Source organism: Sebastes umbrosus, chromosome 19, assembly GCF_015220745.1.
Source record: "Sebastes umbrosus isolate fSebUmb1 chromosome 19, fSebUmb1.pri, whole genome shotgun sequence".
Classification (NCBI taxonomy): domain Eukaryota; kingdom Metazoa; phylum Chordata; class Actinopteri; order Perciformes; family Sebastidae; genus Sebastes; species Sebastes umbrosus.
This window is the reverse complement of record NC_051287.1, coordinates 14,734,824-14,758,945: the sequence shown is the minus strand read 5'-3', so window position 1 is coordinate 14,758,945 and position 24,122 is coordinate 14,734,824. Positions and strand designations below refer to the sequence as shown.

Genomic DNA, 24,122 nt, shown 5'->3' with positions numbered 1-24,122 from the left:
AAGCGGCGATATTTGACCACCTGAACGGTGCATATTATACCTTTAAAATAGTCCTGGGGTCAATACATTTTGTTTCTTATTTTCGATTTAAAAAGTGCACATTGATCAAACTCTTGATGACCTGAAGTGAACCAGAGTTTGTTGTGTGCTCTCTCTCTCTCTCTCTCTCTCTCTGTCTCTTTTTTCCCTGTGTCTCTCTCCCTTTTCTCACTCTAATTACCCATCTAGACCTAGTGGAATAAACTGACTGACTGTATTATTATCTTGTCTCCTCTGTTCGCTCCGCTCCCCTACAGTTGATATGCAGCAAAACAGAAATGGCTGTGCTTTGTGTGTGTGTGTGTGTAGTATGTGGGTTGTGTATGTAGGTGTTGCCGCTTGTGGGCGCCTCTTTGTATATGCTTCACATTAATTTGTCACTCTTTGCCTTTGTGGGTGTGCACACACATCTTTGTTTTTGGGATTTTAAGCTGCATTTTTGTGTGTGTGTGTGTGTGTGTGTGTGTGTCGGCATCCGTCTGTGGCTGTCACTGTGTGTTCTGTGTGTGTGCCAAGGAGGTAAAGGCCTGTTCCCTCTTGATTAGTGTCCAGTGAAATAGAAATTTCTGGGCTGTCTCAGCCCTTTTACAAGGGGAGACAGAGAGAGCGAGAGAGAGAGAGAGAGTGATGGAGGAAAATAGGGACTTTGACCAGAAAGTATTCCCCCTGGCTCAGTGTCCAGCAGTGAGGTTGAGCAGTTTGCTCCATTGACGTCAAGCAACTGAAGGATGGTCAGATATCCATGAAAACATGCTCATCGGGCCATTTGTGTCTGCGCGTCTGCGCGTATGTGTGTATGTGGCCGCAAAGCAATGTCAAATCAGATGTTTTGAGAGGTAAAACTGTCCACTCCTGCTGACCCCTCTCAGCCAGCGCTGTCACATCCATTCAGCTTAATGCGTCCCAAACCACAAACCAACCAACTCTACACAGGCCTGTTGTCAAAGCACCAACGTAGAAACTGCAGTCACGTACATAGTCACATGGACACATCGACCAATCTCCATTTCTACTTTTAAGGCCACTTTTGACCAGGTTTTCTTATCATATTCAATTGCATTATTGCGACTGGGGACAAAAAAATGTGTTTCATTTCCTTTTCTATTGTCCTTTTAAATGTGCTGCTGTCTAACAAAAGTGCCGGTTTGGTGTGGATTTATCCTACCATAAAACAGTATACACATAACTGCAAAAAAGACATGCAAAATGCACAAAGACACTGACTTGAGTAAAACTATATACATAGGAAACAAATAATTCAGTGTTGAGGCATTACAGTCAATCAGTATTATGGAAATTGAAGTGAACAGCGGGTTCATGTCTGACTTGGTGGACTGTTAATAACCTCATCTCCTGAAACTATACTCACATATTCTGTGTCACATTTCAGGGGAACTCATCAAAAATAGATTGTCACGTATCAGCGTTATAAAAGTTTAAATTGCACTGGCGAGTTTTACATAAAATATAACGTCTCATACAGAGATGTATCTATTTTATAAAGAAATACAATTTTTTTTTTCATATTCCATAAATGACAAACAGTCTTAGCTTCGCTGTACGTTTTTATCGAAGGTATAGAAAATGATTCCTCTACAACATTTAGGTTTCCGTTGCTTTACAGCAAGTATGCAAATTAGTAAGCATCCCTTTACTCTCAGCTGAGAGCCTGCTCTGATATAGCGAGTGTAACAAACCTGTGGTGTGTGTGTGCGTGCGACAAAGAGAGAGTATGATAAAGAGAGACAATGTGCGGGTCTATAGATAAAACGACATTAAGAGAAAACACATGAGAGAGCGAGGAAGGAAATTAATGTATTGATGTGTGCAAGAGAGCAGAGAATCAAATGTGTTGGAGTATATGGAGACTCCAACATGCATACATCACATAGCCATGTGTGTGCATGCTTGCTACATATCCCCCCCCCATATATCCTTATATGTGTGTGTAATGGACTACGGCCTAACGTAATTTCACGCTTCAGGATAAAAGTGACTTCTCCATTTAGTCTATCCGGGCTTTTCTGTTTGATGCAGCAAACTAATCTGCGCTTCTGAAGGAGATTGTTTCTCACTCACTCACTGACTTATTAAGCTGATGATAATGTACCAGCAGACTGCTGGAGACCCTTAAGGTGTGCTTCAGGAGGGTATTCTACTGCACCACCTAGCCTCGATATAGGAACAAAGAAAGACATCTCTGCGAGTCCAAGAAACGGCTGATATTGTGTCAATAAAAAGTGTTGATTCAAACAAAAAAAATCTCTTTTATAACCTTCATGGAGGGAGGATCTATTGCAGGACTGTTGTATTAGACTGCGTTAGTTTTCGTAAGATGTATCTAATATACTTGCAACTGAGTGAATTCATTCTGCACTTCCTTCATGTACAGCTGAGGTGTGGACTCGGGTCACAAATTTGATGACTTCAGACTCGACTTGACAGAATAAAAAAAGACTTTTGCTTTAACACCGGAGACTCGTGACTTGAGCCTTTTGACTTGAAAATACTTGATACCTTCCGCCAGGCGCAGAGATTAAAAAGTGTTATTTAATTCAACTACCCGGCACCGGAGGTGATTCCAATCACGTCTTACACGTAATAGTGTAAGAGTGCTGCAGAGATGATGTATTTTTGAAGGCCATGGGTTCCCTCGACAAAAAGCCAATGGGATTTTTCAATTGGATTTATAAACGGTATAATACTAGGTGGACTAGTCTATGTAATGACATTTTATATCCTCATTCAGCCACTTGTTAGTGACCGCCTTTTTTTGAACACACAAAAAATTCACCAGTGGGATATCTATTTATTGACGTATTTTATATCATAGAACAAAACGTAAAAATCGCTTCGATTTGTGTTAACCACAGACATTATTTCAGGCATCTTAACTAAAAAAACATTAAAAATAACATTGACTTCCAGGCGAGGGAAGTGTTAAAATGATAACTCATATCCGGGTTTTAGGACTCATTCCTGCACCACTGTATTCCCCAGATCCACTTTGTTTGAACCGATCCGACAGCATCCAATCAAGTTGCATGAGAAAACCATGAAGAACCAACATTACGTTACTGAGTGCCAGTTGGCACCAGTTACTCTGCTGTTAAAATGCCATTACTTTTGGTGAAGTACTTGTTTAGGAATCAAAACTCAAAGTTTAGGACTTGGGAGTTAACTCAGGACTTGCCTGTCTTTACTTTGGACTTGACTTGGAACTTGAGTGTAAAGACTTGAGACTTACTTGGGACTTGCAAAACAATGACTTGGTCCCCACCTCTGATGTACCGTACATATATGTATACTTAGCATGTGAATTAGGTCTAGTAGCGGTAACAGAATCAGTAGACGCTGCAGTAGCTGTAGTGGCAGTACGTACTGTACTCGTCTCCCATATATATAAAGGTTTCTTGTGTATAAGGACTTGAGCGCTAAGACGTTGTTGCAGCACTGCCGCTGTCATCCTTGGAGATGTCTCAATTACTCCAGCTCGTCCGTCCACTCTCTGGGGGACCAGGCAGCTGTGAGCCCGGACTGTGGCTAAATGTGATGGTCCCAAAGGACGGATATATACCCACAGAACACTACAGCATGGGAAAAAGAAAAGCAGGAACAGAGAAATGGTAAAAAAAAAAAAGAGGAGAAGAGATACAGTAGAAGTAGAAGAGTGCATTTAACTTGACAGCTGCAATGTGAAGATATGTTTACAAGACCGTGAGGTTTAAAAAAGTAATGGACCAGCACTAAATTTGGAATGAAAACAATTACCTTTTTGAAGCTCTGTAAGAACCAGAAATGTTTCATTAAAAAAAAAAAAAAAAAGATAGAGCTGAGAGGCATGATGTGAAAAGAGAGAGGGATATGGGAAGTAGAAAACTCCGCTTGTGTTTGGGATAAACAAACAGTGCCTTCTGGATGTTCGGACACACGCATGCTCTCACACACACACCCACACACACACACACACACATACATGTTGCGGTGGGCGGATGAAAGGAGTCTCGCACAAACATAGCTCCTGTGTCGAATGAGCCGCTCTTATTGTGGAAAAACACAGAAATGTTGGTCTTGGCCGGACAAGAATGTGGGCTGTATTGGTGCTGTGCGTGTGTGTGTGTGTGTGTGTGTGTGTGTGTGTAGTGCGTGTGTGTGTTCTGCAATGAAAGCTCAAGCTTGCTAGTTATTTGCGCAGGATTTTTTTTGCTTCAAACAGTCAGCACGCATACAGACAATCACATAGACACACACGTTAAACACGCTCAGAGCAAGTCTAATTATCTATTTTACAGTTTGGGGAAGTATGAACTCGGCTGTTTTTGGCACATTTCTAGTTGTACATCTAAGGGCGTGCGTGTGTTGCGTGCACACCGCCGCCTTACTTCCTCTTTCCATCATTCCGTTCACTTCTTTTCATATTGTGTTTCTTTCTCTTTCAACTTCAGATGTCATTTTTTTGTTTGTATCCAGGCATCAGCAGCCAATGTCATTCATTCTCTTAATGTTTTTTGTTTTTTTTCTCACATTATGTAGCGTGCCTGTTCATATCGTGTGCCTATATTCGCCTCGTTAGCTTTCAAGTGTTCGGGAGGGCAAATCACACAGAATCCAATCAAATACGGCGCTGCTGCGAGGTGAAATCTTTGTAACTTTTTACTCACTCAACCCTTCAGGAACTGCAAAACATTCAGATATTTTTTTTTTTTTTTTTTTTTTTTTTTTTATTTGAATGTGAAAAAGCATTCAGTTAGCCTTGAATTGGTTTCATTCATTGTGAGTTATATAAGCTCTTGGCGAATTTTTAATGCTAAGATCAAAATGTCCAATAGACAGTTACGGGCGCGGATGCATTCTTCATGCTGCGCTCTGATTCAAAGACAAAGTTAAAATTGAACACAATCAAAAAAAGCACTTGACGTTTAAGCAGTGACAATACAGACACATTGTGAGGAATCATAAGGGAATGATGAAGTGTCAAAAAACACAGCACGTTCTTATGATGAAACAAGCTCAATAATAGATCACAAGTAATCTTGTCAGTTCGAATTTAGAAAGCACTTATGAGGAATGCCTTTCCCTCTGTTGTGGTGTGTGAAACTAGACTTTGATTCACTGTTAGAATGAGTGTCTGATCCGTCTGATTGCAATTATCCATATGCCATAATATAAATGCGCTTGAGTATATGTGGGTGGGTGAAATAATCCATCCTTAATGAGGAAATTATTTATTACATTAACTTATTTCAAGGGTTTTTGAGACATTTGTTTTGAGTTTATTAAATACCTGCAGTGATCCCACCGCAGCAGAAACGATACGTGCGTCTCCTCATCAAGAGAGACGGCGTGCACATTTACGCATGATGTACAGAAGCGCAACTGCCTTGATTATTCAAATGGCTTTTTCTTTTTTGCTCGTGTATTTTCAAAAACGACCTTTAGGTTTACATTTTCATGTAATTTTCATAACATAACTGTCATTGCATCATGCCACTGCATCCCAAAATAAATGAGTTTGAGCGGACAGTTAGCGCTTCAGTTATCCCACCACCGACTCTCTGAAGATGCTAATAATTTCACTGTGACTGTGTGTGGCTGATCTTTGTGAATAGGACTGCTAATTGCAGTATATATATGTTCAAATAGCACAGGAGCAGCACAGTTTCTTGGTGCATTTCACCCTTTTCGCCCCTGAGTTTTCTGCAAAATGTGATGCCGTCTCATTAGATTCCCTTTTCATCTCACACTATTCATCGTTGTACAATGCCATATACTTCTGATATGCAGCGCCAAAAAAAATCAGCCTGATTACCTGTCACTGTAACACTGATTAAAAACCTCTGAACATTTTTATAACCAAAATAACTAATTTAAAGGACTGTGCGGGCTTTGGAAGACTAATGCTTTCTAGTTCTGATGTTATTTTAGTTTGCATCCATCCACCATGAAATGTTCTGAGTGAATAACACATTCGCAGAGCCTGTAAGAGGCAGGTGACATTTGCTACTTAACCTCCATTCCTTTGTAAATGTTCACAAGAATCTGCTATAGAAGTCATGAACATTGTTAGATTGAAGGACGTGCGGTAAGGAGGTAGAGACTTATTCATGAAGCAGCAAACCTGCAAAATCATCAGCACGAGCCATTCCTTTGATACCTTGTTAATAGACAGCAAACCAATAAATAATTCATGTATGTATGTATATGTTGAGAGGCAAAAAAACACTTGTATATGTATGTGCACACACCTGCACACGTTTTGTCTGTAGGTGTGCGATAAAAGCGAGATTAACCGTATCAGAAAACGCAGAAGAGAAAAGAAATAATTTCAGATTTCTTTCAGCATCTCTGGAGGGGAAAGTTATTGTGTGCTAATCGGAGAGAAAGATGAAATCATCAAAGCAATACTACAGTCTAGTGAGTCCGCCTGCATCTCCATGCTCAGTTTGCTTTCTCATTTCTCCCTCAACCTCCCTCTGCTTTCTGTCTCTGTCTTCTCCCCTCCCTGTTTAGTCTCTCTTTTCTTCTTTTTTTCTCCCTCCAAGCCTCTCTCTTTTACACACTCCTCTCTCTAGTGTCCTTTCTGTCAACGTTCCTCAATTTGCCTCCGTATCTCTGATATGTATCTTTTGTTTTTACGATTTCAGTTCACTTTTTCTAACATCTGAGCAGCAAAATAAAACACAATTTGTTTCAGATCAGACTATTACATTTCATAATTTATGAGGCCAACGAGAGAATAGCACAGCTTTGACAAATAAATAGTCTGTTGATGTTGTTGTATGACCAATTCCTGTTGTTAGACGTTACAAAAAGGCGGCAGAAAGAAAAATCCATGCTGACAGGTTGTTGCAGGATAGAAATCTTACTCAGCATTTTCACGCCTGAGTTGTTTCTGTGACAACCAGCATCATAATGACAGCAGATGTTTACTCTGTGTAATCACACAACATCCAATGTTGTCAAATTACAATGTAGACGTTCAACTTTGATTTGTTGCCCTGAGGGTTTTTATGTCTATATGGGTTTTTACTCGTCCCTTCTTACCTTCCGTGCAGCATCTTTATGTTGTCACTGTCTGTCTCATAATTATGATTATATTGTATGTATTTTTTTAAGCTGAAGCATTCAATTGAAACACGCCGTCTCGCCTCTGCGGTCCTGTTGCAATATCTCCGTAAAGCTTATTAAGAAATAATTAACCTAATTCACTTTTGCTTGCGGCAGAATGTCCCGGTGGTATTTTATAGTACTGACTTACAATGAAACGAGAGATAGTTGACAGCGTGAAAATGCTTTTGGGAAATGAAGATGGAATTATTAATAACATTGCACTGTTGCACTGGGCATGCAGGCTTTTTTATTGCTTATTTGAAATCCCAAGCAAAGGCGGAGGGAGGGGGGGAATGAGTAAGCAAAAAAAAAAAGGCTTGTCCAGTTTTATAGAACCTCCAGTTTATTTAGTGTGAAAGATGATTTGAGCATTATAAACATTATGTTTGACTTAACACACCCTCTGGGTCCATAGGTTTTGGACAGCGGGGGCTGTGAGCCATCCACATGCAATAAACATACTCTTGTTGACGGGAAACATTACTGCGGCCCTGACACGGGTGATTGTTTTTGTGTTTATGTCAGTTTGTGAACTTGTGATTCGCTAACCATCACTTTGTTCTTGTATTTAAATAGCAGAGGCCAACATAGCTGGTAGGTAATAGCTGCATGATAACTGACTTGCTACATTACCCACTATTGTAACCCGCTTTAATTTACATGTCTGGGTTACACTGGTTATTAATTCGAATTATTTATTCTTAATTGTGACGGCAAATTCACACCAGGCAGCGGCGAAGTACGGCTCGCCGCAATAATTACATTTTTATGTGTCCGGGAGGCGTGTTCATGTATTCCAGGTGGGAAGAAATTCTTTGTAACATAGGTCAACATGTAACAGGATTCACAGGATCTGTTTACTGATTGGCTGCATGTCCTGAGTTAAACTTAAAGTTAAACTTTTCCCAATGCACTCTGAGCTCCGGAGCAGCCACCGCAGCTTTTCATAGACATTGCATTGCAGCCCGCCGTAGATTGCGCTTCGCCGTTGCTGTGGTGTGAATTCAGCATAAGTGTATCAATTGAACATTATCTCCATTTCCCTAGAAATATTACCAAATTACAGAGTTCTTTCCAGGAAACATCTTGGAAATTATTAGAGAACTATTCAGCAATTATGGACCCATACAATGAAGTTTTACCAAATTCTCTGTTGGCTTGTTTCTGTATGTGTATGTCTTCATATTATAGAAGACAATAGAAAACTACACACCATCTTGCGATGGGATCACACCAGCCGCGACTCCAATGGCCCCTTCCCCACTTCCTACTCTCGTATTTCACGTGTCCCTTGCTTGGACCACACCCATCTTCAAACTTGACCTTCATTTTGATCTCAATTACACACCTTAAGTTAAGTTTTATGACTGCATCTTGTACGGTTGTGATGCTATCGTGGTGATAACATCCGTCCGAAGTACTCAAAATCATGTCTGTGGTAGTTCCCGCTACAGTAGGCCATGATGCCATGATGACACACACACACACACACACAGACATGTTACCAGCTTAGAGTAGAATATGCTCACACAGATGCAAGCAGTTGGGTAGCTGGCTACTTGGCTTGCCAGTTGTTAGACTTAGTACATGTCATGAACACATGGATTAGCCTCTTCCACCCTGAAAAGGTACCAGATACAGCAGACGTTTATTTTACAGTGCATTCTAGTCAAAATCACACATTTTACAAAAATGCCAAATAAGTCACACTAACAGGGAAAGTGTGTATAAAGTAATGCCATACACAATAGAGTGTATGGGGTAGATACTTTAAAGCATGGTAGAGTTTAGCTTCAATTAAGTTGTTTAAACAAAAGACAATATACAGTGCATTGCGATGTCACGAAGAGTCTTGCGGGTATATTTTAAAAAATAATTTATAACCGACCGAGTTCAGGTGGTTAGATAACAAGAAATGAGATGAAATACAGTATGATTAAGCTGCAGTCGGTGACAAAAGGTGAAATGTTGTGCGGTTTATCTAACAGGGCAAAACGTGCTTCCGCTGCTCCTCCAACCAGCCTTTCATTTCCTTCTGTCCATCTTTGCTCTCTGTTGATAATGATCTTGGCAGGCCACAATGAATAATGTACACTTACCGTAATGGTCGGAAGAGGTTCAGAGAACACACACGAGGGCCACACATGCACACAGACGCACACACACACACACACACATTCATGAGCACGCAGAGATGCATGCAGTGATCCGCTCAGAGCACAAACTCTCCCAACACACGCTCAAACACTTTCTCACAGAGTCATATGTATGTGCACAAAACACACGCTCGCTTGCACACACTCATACAGCTCAGGGTAATTCCCTCATTTCTTAATGATGGGCATCAGAGAGTAGGGAATGTAAATTATTAAAGCATACAGCAATTAGATACATAACACTCCCAGGGAGACATACACTCACTCACTCTGGAACACACACACATTATGTAAGATGCATGACCACAAGGCACACACACTTTTCAAACAGTTCTAAAGATTGTTTTTCGGCATAAAGTCGGGACACACGTGCATGAACGTTATCGCAGCTCTCCCTAACAGATATGATATCAAAGCTAATTATACGTGTGTCATTCATTTGAAACCAAAAATGAAAGGATCTGACATAACGCTCTGAAATGTAATCCTTCTTTGAAGATGACTACATTCCTAAGAGTTGCGTTGCACCCATGTCACAAACACAGACGTCTTTAATTGGGATGTCAATGAATGTTGCACTCATAACAAGTAGTATATAAAAAAAAATGAAGTGGACAAAATTTTGATTTAAGTAAAACTAGCAATCCCACAATTTAACAAAAAAAGAAAGGAAATGTAGTGCAAGTAAGAGGCATTCAAATTCTATAAGGTCTTATTTTTATGTCAAATTGTAATGTACAAACTGGTGGGGATAAAAATCTATCTCTTGTCATGTTGCCATGTGCAAAAAAAAAAAAGGCCCTGCTTTGTCCTTACTGTCTTGATCCTGTGACCTCCAGGTTAATAGCGGGCTAACGTCAAACACCTCTAGTGTCAAATACCCTTTTAGAAAAGGTATTAGAGCAGCTTATTAGATCTGGACGCCGGTGTCATTACAGAATTCAATCTCGACGGGTCTAACTCGTTTCCAGGGGCTCGAGACACATTTCCTGGGCGACAATGTCCGCTGTCCATTGTAGTTTGACAAAAGATGAATTATTCATTTGAGGTTTTCTACATGACAACAATTTTTTTCATATCTTCAAAAAAAATCCTCTGGTATAGAGGAAGCCGGGGCAGTCGGCTATTATAAAACTCATCATGCAGGCTAGAGCGATGTCAAGGGCAATGTGTACGGCTTTTTGAAACACATGTGAGGATCGAGCTTTCGTGGAACATTACTTACCCTTTCTGTCCTTAGAGGTTATTACCGCCTATTGAACGTGAATTCAGATGCAAAGATAAACCGTTCATTTGGGATTAATGGCCTCACGTGCAAATGGGACATTCGATTACATAGTGGTGTCATTGACTGAAGGCACGTTGATAATGTGAAGCAGGATGTCGTCATTCATATAATCATTTGTTTAATGGCTATTCAGACTTTCATGGAACATAGCAATTTGTTCAGGGTTTTTTCTTTGAACATAGCTTATGCGAGCTACAGTATTATGATTGGTAGAACTGCTTAGCATTGGATGAGGCACAGATTTCTTTTATTTTAGTGGTTGAGTTCAGATAAACTTTTCCTTTTGGGAGTGCTTAGTTGAACCAAGAACATGCATTTTTTTTTTATTATTTGAACCTTTGTGGAAAAATGTCATAATAGAGTATGACCTCCTTTCTTCTCTGGATGACTGCAACTCTTTTGAGCTTTCCTCATCCCTTACACTCATCCCAAAATGTTGCATCCATGGATGTATTCTGAGAACTGCATACTATTTTCCAAAATTGCAAATTCCATTACTTCCCAAAATATGAAATCTAACCCAATACAGATGAATAGCTGACCCTGTCTGCCTCTTGAGGTTTCCCTTTCAACTGTTTCACAGACGCATTTTATATAATTGTCTGTTTGGAAAAAAATGCTTTTGGGTCCAAGGGACTTTTATTATTTTTAGGCATTATATTTTCGGGTTGTCCGTACGTACTTCCGGTCCATTCTTACGAACTGATTAGATTTTGGTGGTCAAAGGTCAAGATCAATATGACCTCACAACCATTCCATTCTCATGAGCGCGATATCTCAGGAAACGCCTGGAGGGAATTTATTCAAATTTGGCACAAATGTCCACTTGCACTCAAAGATAAATTAATTAGATTTTGGTGGTCAAAGGTCACTTTGACCTAACATCCGTCCCATTCTTGGTGAATGCGACACCTCAGGAACACCTTGAGCGAAATTCTTCAAATTTGGCACAAACGTCCACTTGGACTCAAGGATAAACTGATACGATTTTGGTGGTCAAAGGTCAAGGTCAATGTGACCTCGCGACCATTCCATTCTCATGAGCGCGATATCTCAGGAACACCTGAAGGGAATTTCTTCAAATTTGGCACAAACGTCCACTTGGACTCAAGGAAGAACTGATAAGATTTATCAGGTGGTCAAAGGTTAAGGTCACTGTGACCTCACAAAACATGTTTTTAGCCATAACTCAAGAATCCATATGCTAATTATGACAATTTAACACAAATGTGTAACAGGATAAAATGATGAAGTGATGACATTATGGACAGGCATGGATGTAAACTGCAACTTGACTTGTTGGCGGCGGCATACAACCATGAGGCGGTAATTTAACTTTTTTTGTTTTTTTTGGTACAGCAGTGGGCCAATGCGCCAAACTTGCCACAATGTATTCAGCTCTCTTACAGTAATACATCCATTTATGTATTTATTCAACTAAGATAGGCATCACATAGTTGCATATGAAGACACATCATTCATTTCCAAAAATCACATATAGCAGATCAAAACTGGAACCGAGAGACATGAGAGAAATAGTTTGAATGTTCGACCTCATGATGACCCCATGATTGCACCCTACCTTGCATTTAACTTTTCCAAATGCTGCTATTGCCAGTTATCGACCTTCCCCTCTCCTCCCTCCAACGCTTGCTGCTGGCATACAAATATGTTTGAGTTGCACCAGACAGCGTAGTGCATCAAAGCTCTGCCTTGCAGCCCGTGTACAACTTGTGTCTCCTTTCCTTGTAGCGATTGTGTCGTTGCTCCACCTCTCCTCAGCTTCTGCTCTCCAGTGGCGGAGCGGCCTTCCTGCTCCAGTCAGGCTGACAGTCACTCCCCATGTCTTCCCTCATGAATAGAAAACACAGCTCTTGAAGAATCACTTCACATTCTTCTCCACTACTGCGCAACCCGTTTCTCACTGCACCTGACCTTGCCTTCGTCTTTAAAGCGAAAAAAAAAATGCTCTATGTTACTGTACAGCACGCTCATTGTAAATCACTCTGTATATAAGCGCCTGCTAAATGCGGGGAATGCTAATAGAAAATGTAAAGCAGGTGGCTGCCAACTTAAAGGATTAATCTTTTATTTGCACTTAAGAAATCCTATACAGTATCTCCTCATGCCTATGAGCCATAGCAATTAAAGTTTGTCTTTTTGATAATCATGTTTACTTAGCTTATTGATTTCCTTTAGAAATAGAGGTCAAACTGATTTTCATTGACAACAAAATAACTTGCAATGACTGTCATGGTGAAAGTAATCCATTTAATTTGTTGTGTGTGTGTGTCTCGGTGTTCATAGTCCGGGTGTTTTGTATATGTGGTTATGCGCATACTTGTGTGTGTACTTAGTGCACAAGCAATGATAAATGCATAGCAACGTCTGACTACTACCCCTAAACCCACATGAAAATTGATCTGTGTATAATCTGACCGGGGAATTTCCCTTGGCAGTATCAAAACCAGTCATTTACCCTTCACACAGTGGTTATGAGATGTGCTCACAAACACACACACACACACATACACAGAGTGAAGCTACTCATTGCAATGGCAGCCTTGCTGACGTGCTTTTTGGTTTTTGGGGACACGTTCAAGGCTGAAGTGTTTTTGCTTCGGCGTTGTTGACCGTGTATAAATGGGATGTGTTCGTACGTCTGCACAACTAATGATATGGGTGCTGCCTTTGGTCTCGCCACACAAACGGCCAGCCACAAGCCGGGAGGAAGGAAAGACAGATGCCGCGTCCTAAAATGCACTGCATACTCGATGTGCGCACTGTCCTTCAACATACACTTTTGTGTGATTAAACGGTAGTATGTGTCGTTTCAGACGCGCCGAGCTGTAATTACCAAGTCACTTCTTGAGAGCCTCCTTGTCAGTTTGGAGACATGTAACCATGGTAACCCATGCCAACCTCATGTAACGGAACAATGATTTGTAACGTCTAAAAGCTAAAATATGAAATTTAAAACGAGGGCTGTCAAAGTTAACGCGATAATAACGCGTTACTGCAAATTAGTTTTAACGCCACAAATATTTTTTAACACATTATAACGCAACTTGTGATTTTTAGGTTGTGGTGGGTTCCGTTTTAAAGCTAGACTGAAGATACTGGTATCATAGGAAACTTGAAAACCTAATCCATTGGTACCAACCAATATCATACTAACTTGTTTCTAAGGAGGCTCAATAACGCTCCAAACATGCGCTAAATTTTATGCCAGTGTAGTGTCTAGTGTTTGTAATATTTCACCAGAAAATAATATGCAATTCACGTACTATTGGTTTCAAACTAAGGTTTCGGATATACTAAAAAAGCAGTAAGCAGGAGGCAACAGCAAATGGGGGCAACACAACAAAATTATTTCAGACAGACATGTGGTGCTATGCCGAAATGAATTATTGCATATTTTTCATATCATCGTGAATATTGTTATCGCAAAAAATACATATCATGATATTATTTTATTGTATTCCGTCCTGCTCTGCTTTGCTCCGTTTTTGGGGGTTTAAAGCAACTAGAACTGGGTAATCACATCATCTTTAAGACTACACATACACCATCAGTGCTGCATGCTGGTATCTAACATGTTAGTACATGAGCCGAGAAAAAAATAATTAAGTAAAGAGGCGGCGTGTGATATGTAAAATCAATGCTATCACAGTCAGTTATTGATCCCCAAATCTATTTCTCCGCTCTCTCGTGTCTCTCTGATTTTCTATTTGCCTCTTTCTTAGATTCATTTTCACTCACGTTGGTCCTCTATCATATTTCCCCATTTTATTTCCTTCTCCCTCTCTCCCCCCCTCCCACTCTATCTCTAAAGTGATTTGGTATCATGAGATTAATGATGGCCATTAGAAGCTTCAATATCAACGTGCCTCAGAGTTCACCAGATACGGCCCGTGTAGCATCTGGCCGTCTGGGTGCATGTGTACAGTACTGCGTCTGTGTTGCTCTGCCTGTGTGTCCACAAATTACCCTTTAGCGAAAGCAGAGAAACACACAAACACACAGAAAAATGCTTTTTTCTAGTGGGTAATTTGTTTGCAAAAACACACACAGAGCCATACGCATGCATGTCAGGGAGTTTATTAGAAATGTAATTAAGGTTCAGACACCTTGAAATGGCGCCACAGTAATTTGTTTACCTTCATCATCTCCAAATAATGAGCAATGCTACAAACATACCCTTAGAATTCCTGAAAATAGCAAACCAACTGAATTATCAACTTGTTTCTTTTTAATGGCTGACAAGCAATAAATGCGCAATAAAAGAAAACATGGCAGTGGTGTTAAATGTGTTTAATGGTTTGGTGAAGATTGTTTGTTTAGGTTGACGTTAAAATGATTTTTCTTACATATTTTTGTTTCTCTGACAGTTCGAATTTCTCAACCTTAACTGTAAATGTATTTGACAGCAGACGTTTAGACAAAGTGACTTTCCTTGACTTTTGTAATTAAAGGTGCTAAATTCAAAATTCCAAGCATTAAAGGTGCAGTGGGTAGAAATTTTGCAAATATGATTTTAAAAAAGTTATTTTTATAAAACGGTCACTATATCCTGACAGTAGTGCATGAGACAGGTAATATGAAAAAAAAATCATGTGCCTCTGTGTCCTCCGGTGATTTCACAGACCGGAGGAAAACAACCAATCAGAGCCGAGCTGGAGCCTTGCCATTTCTGAGCAGTTGTCAATCCCTCGCGAACTCCGATCAAACGGTCAAACTAGGCAGCGCTGATCAAATATGAATCAATATTCTGTTACTGTGATGCCTATTTTTCGCCTCAAATGTTTTCAGAAACTTCTTTTAGTGTACTGTTTAGCTCTAAAATAAGAAAGTTAGTGACCCGTTAACCGCTAGCTGCCGACTCAGCTGTCTCCATGTTGAGAGCCGTGTGGAGGCAATAGATATGTTCTGACTTCCGCATTGAGCACCTTTAAGTTATTGTGTTATTATATGTAATGAAGGGTATTCTCTTCATATGTGAAGTTGAGTAAGGCTGCATCACTTCAGTTTGTTCTATGATTACTTTTTAGATCAAATCACAAGATTAATAGAGTCCCTTAAAGAGACATTTGACCCGGCAGGAAATAAACTGAAGATAAATACACTGAAATATCTCCACCCGTAAGCCTGAGAACAAGATAAAAACGCTCACTAAACTTCACAGCAACGGTATATTATAGCTGTTTTTTAACCTGGCAGACTGTTTGTACATCATAAAGAGCAGTTTTGTCCTCTGTGTGTGTCTGATAAGAGGATTTGAGAGGTTTAAGGCAACAATACTTTGCACGTACTATAAGCCCCACATTTATTGCTCACTTTTTTTTTTTTTTTTTACCGTCATCCCACTTTGCCTTGTCACTTTTCATTCATTTATTTATTTATTGTTTCCTTCTGTGATGACACAGAAATAATTTGCAGGATTTAAATTGGACCAGCGCCGTTGTTGTTTTCATGAGACAACGGCGCAAGATAGAACATAAAACATGGTTCATATATTTTATTGTTTTTATAGTGCAATCTCATATATCTGCTGCTTCCAATTGGATTGGTTTTACTGCATGAAGTAAAGAGGTTCAAGCAACAGGAGAAAAAGGCTGAAACTAAATCACATTATGGGTGCATATTAAACATATAAATCATCTTATCTTTTACATAAATTGTTTTTTTTAAATAAGCTGACATGTATTTTTATTAAAAATAAAACGTAGATGTTTACAGATGACAGCACTATGAACTTTTTCAATTTTGAATGTTTAATACAAAACAGATAGAGCCTGCGTGACATCCTCTCCACCATGTAACCTAGAGAGAGGACAATACTTTTTATTTTTTTTGTGTTTCAATAAAGCTATAAGCCCCCTTGGCCTGATTTGAACTAACCGCCAGCCAAATAATAAAATAATAACTGAGTAACTAATTGAAAGTAAGGGCAAAAAGATGGGTTTTGAGTTTGGATTTAAAGGCCTCCGCAGAAATAGACTGTCTGATGTCTATAGGGAGGTTATTCCAGAGGAAAGGGGCTCGATCAGAAAAGGCCCTGTGGCCTGCTGACTTCTTTTTCACGCCCTCTATTCTGAGTGGAAAGTCCTGATTGGAATATACGGTTTAAGTAGATCAGACAAGAAAGAAGGAGCATGCCCATTTACAATTTTCTAGATCATCAGAAGTACCTTTAAGTCTGATCCGACATGGATCGGGAGCCGGTGCAATAAAGCAAAAACTGGTGTAATATGGTCAAATCTTTCTAGTTTCAGTTAAGATAAGATAGTAAACATGTTACTGTCAACATGAGCATGTCAGCCCACCACCACGCCAGCCCACCAGCTCAGACAAGATTAGCAGATAGTGTTTTGATTTATGTCAACTCTCTTTTAGAAAATCCTCAAAACTGTCAATTGGCAACTTCAAAAGGGGCCCTTTTTTAACATCGCACAGCTGCAGAACGCTCTCATATAGACGATGCCGCCTGTCAAGAAATCACAAATCCTAATCACGGCTGAAAATGTCACAGGCCATGAAGTCCAATGCTGCCGTCTGAGGAAACACTGTATTTATCGGCTTTGCTTGTGGTCTCCCATGATGCACCAGAGGAACATCTCTGTCTCTCTTCATCCTCTGACAGCGCATCACTCTCCTGCTCCTCCTTTTCCCTCCCTCGCTCCTCTCTAATTTTACCTCTGATTCAGTCTGTAATTTATTATACCATCTGTTGCATGGACCCAAATCCACGTAGCAATGAGCTAATGTACTGCGCACTTAGCTGTGAGCAGAGTACCTCCTTATCAGAAAAAGGCCTCCTCAACCTGCTCCATCTACTTCTAGTTTGTCCATTGCTTTCCTACTTTTACCAGAATGCCTCTCAGAAAATGTGCAAATGTATTCCATTCATCGGTGGATTTTATATTTAAGCAGGGCGAGCAATAAAACAAGCAGTTGTTTTTTTTTCCACTACGGAAAAAGGCGAGTCTCTTATTCAAAAAGCGAGATGTGGCAGCAGCTGCATTGTCGGGGGATAAATTGGTATCCCTTTCTCTGTTAGGATGGATTTCTCTCTGTATTATTGTTGAAAGTCAGTGTAAAATGATAAACTCCATCCTAGCTGCTGTGGATTTATCTTGACGTCATCTCCTCTACAGTGAGCTACTTCTCCCTGTAATAAAAAAAACATTTCATAACAAAATGGGTCGTGTAAGGTGAGAAGCACTGTTATAAAGCATTGTTTGCATGGACTTTGCCAAGTGTAGCCAATACTGAAGTGCCTTAAACTTGCATTCTTTCTAATAGCCAGCAGGGGGCGACTCCTCTCGTTGCAAAAAGAAGTCTGATTGTATAGAAGTCTATGAGAAAATGATCCTACTTCTCACTTCTCACATTGTAAACATGAGTTTATGGTCTCAATCACTAGTTTCAAGCCTTCTTCAATACAGCATGATGTTCATTTAGTAAATTAAGGTCCCATTTAGAGTCAAATAGACCATAAAGCAGGGGTATGCTTCAGGGCGTGGACATTGTGATTGACAGGTTGCTACCACAGCGTTGTCGTAGCAACTTGAAAATGCTTCTGTGTCCATAAAGAAATGTTTTTCCCATTTCGATGTGGATCAACCTGACTGTCCTGCACAGAGCTCTAACTTCAAACCTCATCTAACACCTTTATAGGATGAATTGGAAACGCCATCTAAGACCCCAGGCCTTATTGCCCTTCATCAGCGGGTGAACTCAATAATGCTCTTATGTGGCTGAATGGGAGCAAATCCCTGCAGCCTGGTTCCAAAATCTTGTGTAACACCTTCCCTATGATCACATGTGGGTTTTGGTGTCCATAGACTTTTGGAAATGTTAGTGATATGCAGTAACATTTGGATATTTGTCATCATTCAGGCATCTCAGTGATACTTAATTAGACAACCGTATGGGAATTTAGACACAAATGTAGTTAGAACTCTGCAACAGTCTCCCTTTATTACCATCTGTGTTTCTCCAATTAAAATCCTTTTAATCTTTATCCCAGTTCCCTCTCCTCTTGTCGAGAGGTTGCTTACCCTCTGGTCTTTTTCTGTCCCCCTCTTTCTTTTCCTTCTGTGTTGATCTATCCCTCTCTGGCTACGGACTGTCACCTCATGTTCAGTGTGAGGAGCGATGGAGAGGAGGGGGGAAAAAAGTGAAGGGGAAGCAAGCAGGGGAGAGGAGGAAGCTATGCATGAAAAAAAAAACATGAGAACAGTATGGGAGCTGAGGATGGCGGTTGAGATTGTGTGTGTGTGTGTGTTTCAGACCAATATGCACAAAAAGGTGAGATGTATGCAGACGACTGAATGTGATTTCTGTGTTTGAGCCCACCTTTGTGTCTTTGTGTTTGTTTGTCTTCTGCAAATCTGTTTTTGTGTGCGTGTGTGTGTGTGTGTGTGTGTGTGTGGGTGAGTGGGGACGCACCCTCAAAGAGCAGTCCGCGGCAGGGGGGCATTCATGATTTCATCACCCAAGCGCTACATAAAGCTCCCTCAAACACTCCTCCTTTTCTCTCAACCCCTCTTTGCTTCTTTCCCATGCTCCCTTTCTTTTTTCATGTCTTTCCTGCAGCTTTCTTCACACTGCGTTTTCTCTGCCCTCTCTGCTATTTTACAATTCTCCGGTCCTCAATGCTCTCCCAACCCCCTCCACCCCCCCACCACTTCTTTCTTCCTTCTCTCATCGGTGGATTTACTCCACTTCTGCCCTTATCTCCTCCTGGTTTTCTTTGAGTTCATCTCCATTCCTCATCTGTTTTTTTTTTCTCTCTTGCTCTCGACTCCTGTGTCTAAATGTTTTCTTTTTGCTATTCAATCTCCCTCTCTCTCTCTCCTCTCTCTGTGTCCACTGTCTCTCTTTCTGTAAAGTGATGCAGGGGCACGAATTGAACCTTTTTAATAGAAACATTTAAAACCACCGTTTCATTCATATATAGATGCTGGGGCATAAATACACAGCCATGCACATGGACACACGAAAGCGTTACTACAACACAAAATAAACAGCAGATGTAAACAGTGCAGAATGACCATATATACTGCATATATCCTTTTTTTTATTTTCAAGCAATAGATAGAGAAGAAATAAGTTATATGCTGAAGCATCACTATGATATTTGAGATGTTATTGTATTTTATTGTCATTATCTAATTAAAATTGTAGACCATTCTGTGACACCAGCACCCTGTTATGACTACTCAAGGAGAAAAGGGTGGCCAGCATTCGGTGGCTCACTTGAGTATGACCATTGGAATATCATTATCTGTGATTTGTGTGACCAGTGAAGCTGGGGTCTAGTTATAACTCAGATTGCATTAAAAGGAATACATAACCAATCGTGTGTGAATCACAGCCAGTCAGTTAAACTGTAACCTGAGTCGCTGAATGTTTCGTAATGAAAGAATCCAGACTAATTTTACTACTACTACTACTACTACTTATGATTTGGTTTTATTTCAGCTGGTAACCTTTATGGAATACCCTAGTAACAGTAACCATGGCGAGCCACGTGCACTTGCACGGTGCTTTGAGCGTATGGACCTCATCCTTTTAATTAAATGTTGCAGATGGAGGGTACCATTCCTGCCGCCATCAGACGACCACGGGGATGCAATCAACGAAAAGGGAAAGCTTTCATATATTCTACAAAACTGTTTTTTTTTTAATGACAGATATTGGAAAAATCACCTCTTAGCCTGCCCCCACTACAGACTGTGTCATACTCAATTTATTACCTTATTTCCGATGAAATTGCGTTTCTGCAGTTGCATGCAAAACATTCCCTGTGGTTGAAGAATTTCTTATTAAATTGAAACGTATTTGGAAGCCTGTAATTCTAGAGGACAACGGCATCTGTGCCAAGATTACACAAGATTACTCTGACTCTGAGCTCAAATGTTTGTGATGCTAAAAACATTTTTGCACTGACGTTTGATTTGTTTCCTCTAATGCAATCCCCTGCCTGTTTTGGAAAAAACACTTTTACAACCAGTGATAGAATTAGTAAAAAGCATAGACTATATATAAGAAGTGGACGTAGTCACCGTTACGTCACCCATTGGTTTTGTGGACTGTTATTTTAAGCCTCAAGTTCGTCATTTTTGCCATCGCCATCTTGGTTTTTGGCCATCGTCATCTAGACTTCTATACAATCAGATTTCTTTTTGCAACCACAGGAGTCGCCCCCTGCTGGCTATTAGAAAGAATGCAAGTTTAGCTTCCGCACTTCCACATTGGTTTCACTTTTCAGACCCCGGAGTTGCCCACTGGAAAAACAGCCACAAACAGAAATAATATTCTTGCATTCATTTAAAAGATAATTTTCGTTATGCAGCAATACCATGCTCCATCTACCACCGTAACAAATACAGCACCAAAACTCCATTTAAAATCACCCCATTCAAACTGGAATATAATCATAGACTATATATATAATCAATGGACATAGTCACTGTTACGTCACCCATTGGTTTGTGGACTGCGGTTTTGAAGCCTCAAGTTTGGCATTGTGGCCGTCGTCATCTTGTTGTTTGGCTGTCACTATCTTGTTTTTTGCAACCACAAGTAATGTGAGAGGGTGGAGCTAAGTACAACTCAACTCTGAATAAGACACTTTTAGGCAACCAAAATCTTACAATTAACTTTCATGAACTGAAAACACACTGTGAAGACAAAAACACAGAAAAAACTCCCAGACCGGACAACGTCGTGGTAGCGACCCATCAATTACAATATAGCCACGTCCTAAAGCGTACCCTGCTTTATGGTCTATTTGACTCTAAATGGGACCATAATTTATTAAATGAACATCATGCTGTATTGAAGAAGACTTGAAACTAGCGATTGAGACCATAAATTCATGTTTACAACGTTTACTGAGGTAATAAATCAAGTGAGAAGTAGGATCATTTTCTCATAGACTTCTATACAATCAGACTTGTTTTTGCAACCAGAGGAGTCGCCCCCTGCTGGCTATTAGAAATAATGCAAATTTAAGGCACTTCTGCATCGGCTTCACTTTTCACAACCAGAGGTTACCCACTGAATATAATACAACCTTTACAGAAACTATTTAAAAATTAAACAAATGAGGAAAATGAATGAGTCTTGCAAGTTTTATAGAATCCATTTAACTCATTGGTCAGAGATGAATCTTGAAATGCAGTTACATGTTTGAAATTTAATAAAAGGTCAATCCTATTAGCTACACAGTCACTCCAAGATGTGCCAGTAGCTCTCTCCTGGAGTTGTGCACATTTCGTGATTTTTATTATCACACCCAAATGGTCTGTTGGGAAATGATGATGGGTAGTGTTCTCTCAACACTATGTTGAGAGCAGCACATCAAATAACATTTTTTATTTTTTTTTTTATAAAGTGTCCTATTTTGAGACTGAAAATATTGAAGGCTATTTTCTCTGAACTGAAACATCAAATGACTGTCTTCTTGGAAATCTATAACGTCTGCCTCATCTCTCTCAGCATACTGTACACACACACACACACACACACACACACACACACATACTAAGAGGACAATAGGACTTGTAGATGATGGACTGGCTTCCTTCATCTCTCTGCAGTAAATGCAAACACTCTTTCTCTCTCACACACCTCATCGGCATGCCTATATGCCTGCACATGTCCTGTCAGATCCAAGAAAGGCATTTAAAACACTAACAAGACCTCTGTTCACTTTGGCCTCATGCCAACTCATGCGACACACACACACACACACACAGAGAACCCATACAGCCGCACAGACAAGCACTTGCAGGTTATGCAGATAAAATGAACGCATAAACATGAATGAACACACACACACACACACACACGTACGCCTCCGTGTGCAGAGTTCTACAATTACACCGGCATATTTTGATAGAGAATTCCCTAACACCCCAGGTGACTGACCCCCCCCGGTGTTGGAAAAATACACACTCCCCTCACACACTCACACACACACACACACACAGGTTTCCGTCAGCCAGATGAAATTGCCCTTCAAAGTAACCGCACAATCAACAGCCGCACAGTTCTGACCGAGGAGTCTCCGCAGCTTTCAGAATGGTTCCGTGTGATCTTACTGCAGTATGTGTGTGTGTGTCATATATGTGTATTTATGCATGATTATGTGTGTGTGTGTGTATAAGTGTGTGAGTTTGCAGACGGGAGAGAAAAGGTCCTTTCTCAGGTGACGTCGGTGGTATTTGTGTGCCACAGCACGCAGCGGTTAGTCGTGTCACATTCCATCCACATCCAGCTAACACCGTAGCCTGCCCTTTGATACTCTGAAACACACACACACACACACGTGTTACACTTAGATGGATTCAAATTGCTTGACCTGGTCACCTTATTCTTTTTTTTTCTTTTCAATTTTTCACCTCCTTCAACAGACAAAAAATTGGACTGGAATTTTGTTCAGTAAGATTCTTTAAAAAGCCCATTTACCCTGTATTGAGTATCAAATACTAACGTACTAACTTGCCATTCCACTAAAGACAGACAAGCAACAAATTTGTTCCAAGTTGAAGATGCTGTGCTACCAGCCCACGCACAAGGACCCACTTGTACAACACCAGGCTGTCCTCACACACCGTTTGGAGCAATGCCTACGAAAAGTAATACGTATATAACGCACAAAATCAATTTGTATGTAATCCACATAATGTGAGGCTTTATAAAGAGCGACTAACGCCATGTAGGGAGGAGGTTGGAGTGGATGTGTGGGTAAAAAAATCACCAGATTTCACCCAAGAGTGTTTATACTCCATGTGAAACCAGAAGTGCACTTTAATTAATTTGTCACGTAACTTCAGTACTTGAGTTACGCCAATTCTGTAGATATTTTAACCCAAAACTACGATATTTTCCTAAACCTAACTAAGTATTGAATTGACTGGAGCGTAAATAGACTCGTGAGTCACGTGTTGCTGGACATTCGTAGGAAAACACACGAAAATGAGGATTAACTTTTCGTAAGATGTCATAGAAACTGTTGTATGAGGGTACATTGTCAACACACAAGCAAGCAGGTGATGAAATACTCATCCCTGTATACTGCAGATATGGCAATAATGTAATGTAATATATAAATGTATATCTTTTTTGGGGTCAGAAATCTACTCCCCTAAAGTCACACATTTTCTTTTGCCCTATACAAATAATTTTATTTATTAGCGGTTATCAAATAACAACAAAGACTAAAGTTAATGTCATGTTTAATCTTTATTTCAGTAAATGAAACGCGGCAAACTGCGCAGGTAAGAGTTTCGCCCACATCCTCTAACGCCACCCAACTAAACTCATGTTTCAAGAATAACTGAAGTGCCGACATAAACACGGGTTTGAATGATGCAGGTATCAAAATATGCAGAAAATTGGTTCCATGATTTTGCTTTTGAATCTGCACATCCCTGTAGCCTTCCCCTCACCCCTCTTCCTTTTTTTAAAACCTCTTTTTCACTGTCAGATTAAAGCTTTGTACATTACGCACA

At 40.2% G+C, this 24,122-nt stretch overlaps 1 protein-coding gene and 1 long non-coding RNA gene across 6 annotated transcripts in view; both read left to right on the top strand.

The window, feature by feature from the left end:
- Nucleotides 1-24,122, top strand: part of cntfr (ciliary neurotrophic factor receptor) — a 270,120-nt gene that overhangs the window by 167,617 nt on the left and 78,381 nt on the right. The window lies entirely within an intron of this gene.
- Nucleotides 1,063-24,122, top strand: LOC119478017. The gene is made up of 3 exons (XR_005204367.1): nt 1,063-1,074; nt 2,100-2,105; nt 23,384-24,122. It is a non-coding gene; the product is annotated as an uncharacterized LOC119478017 (long non-coding RNA).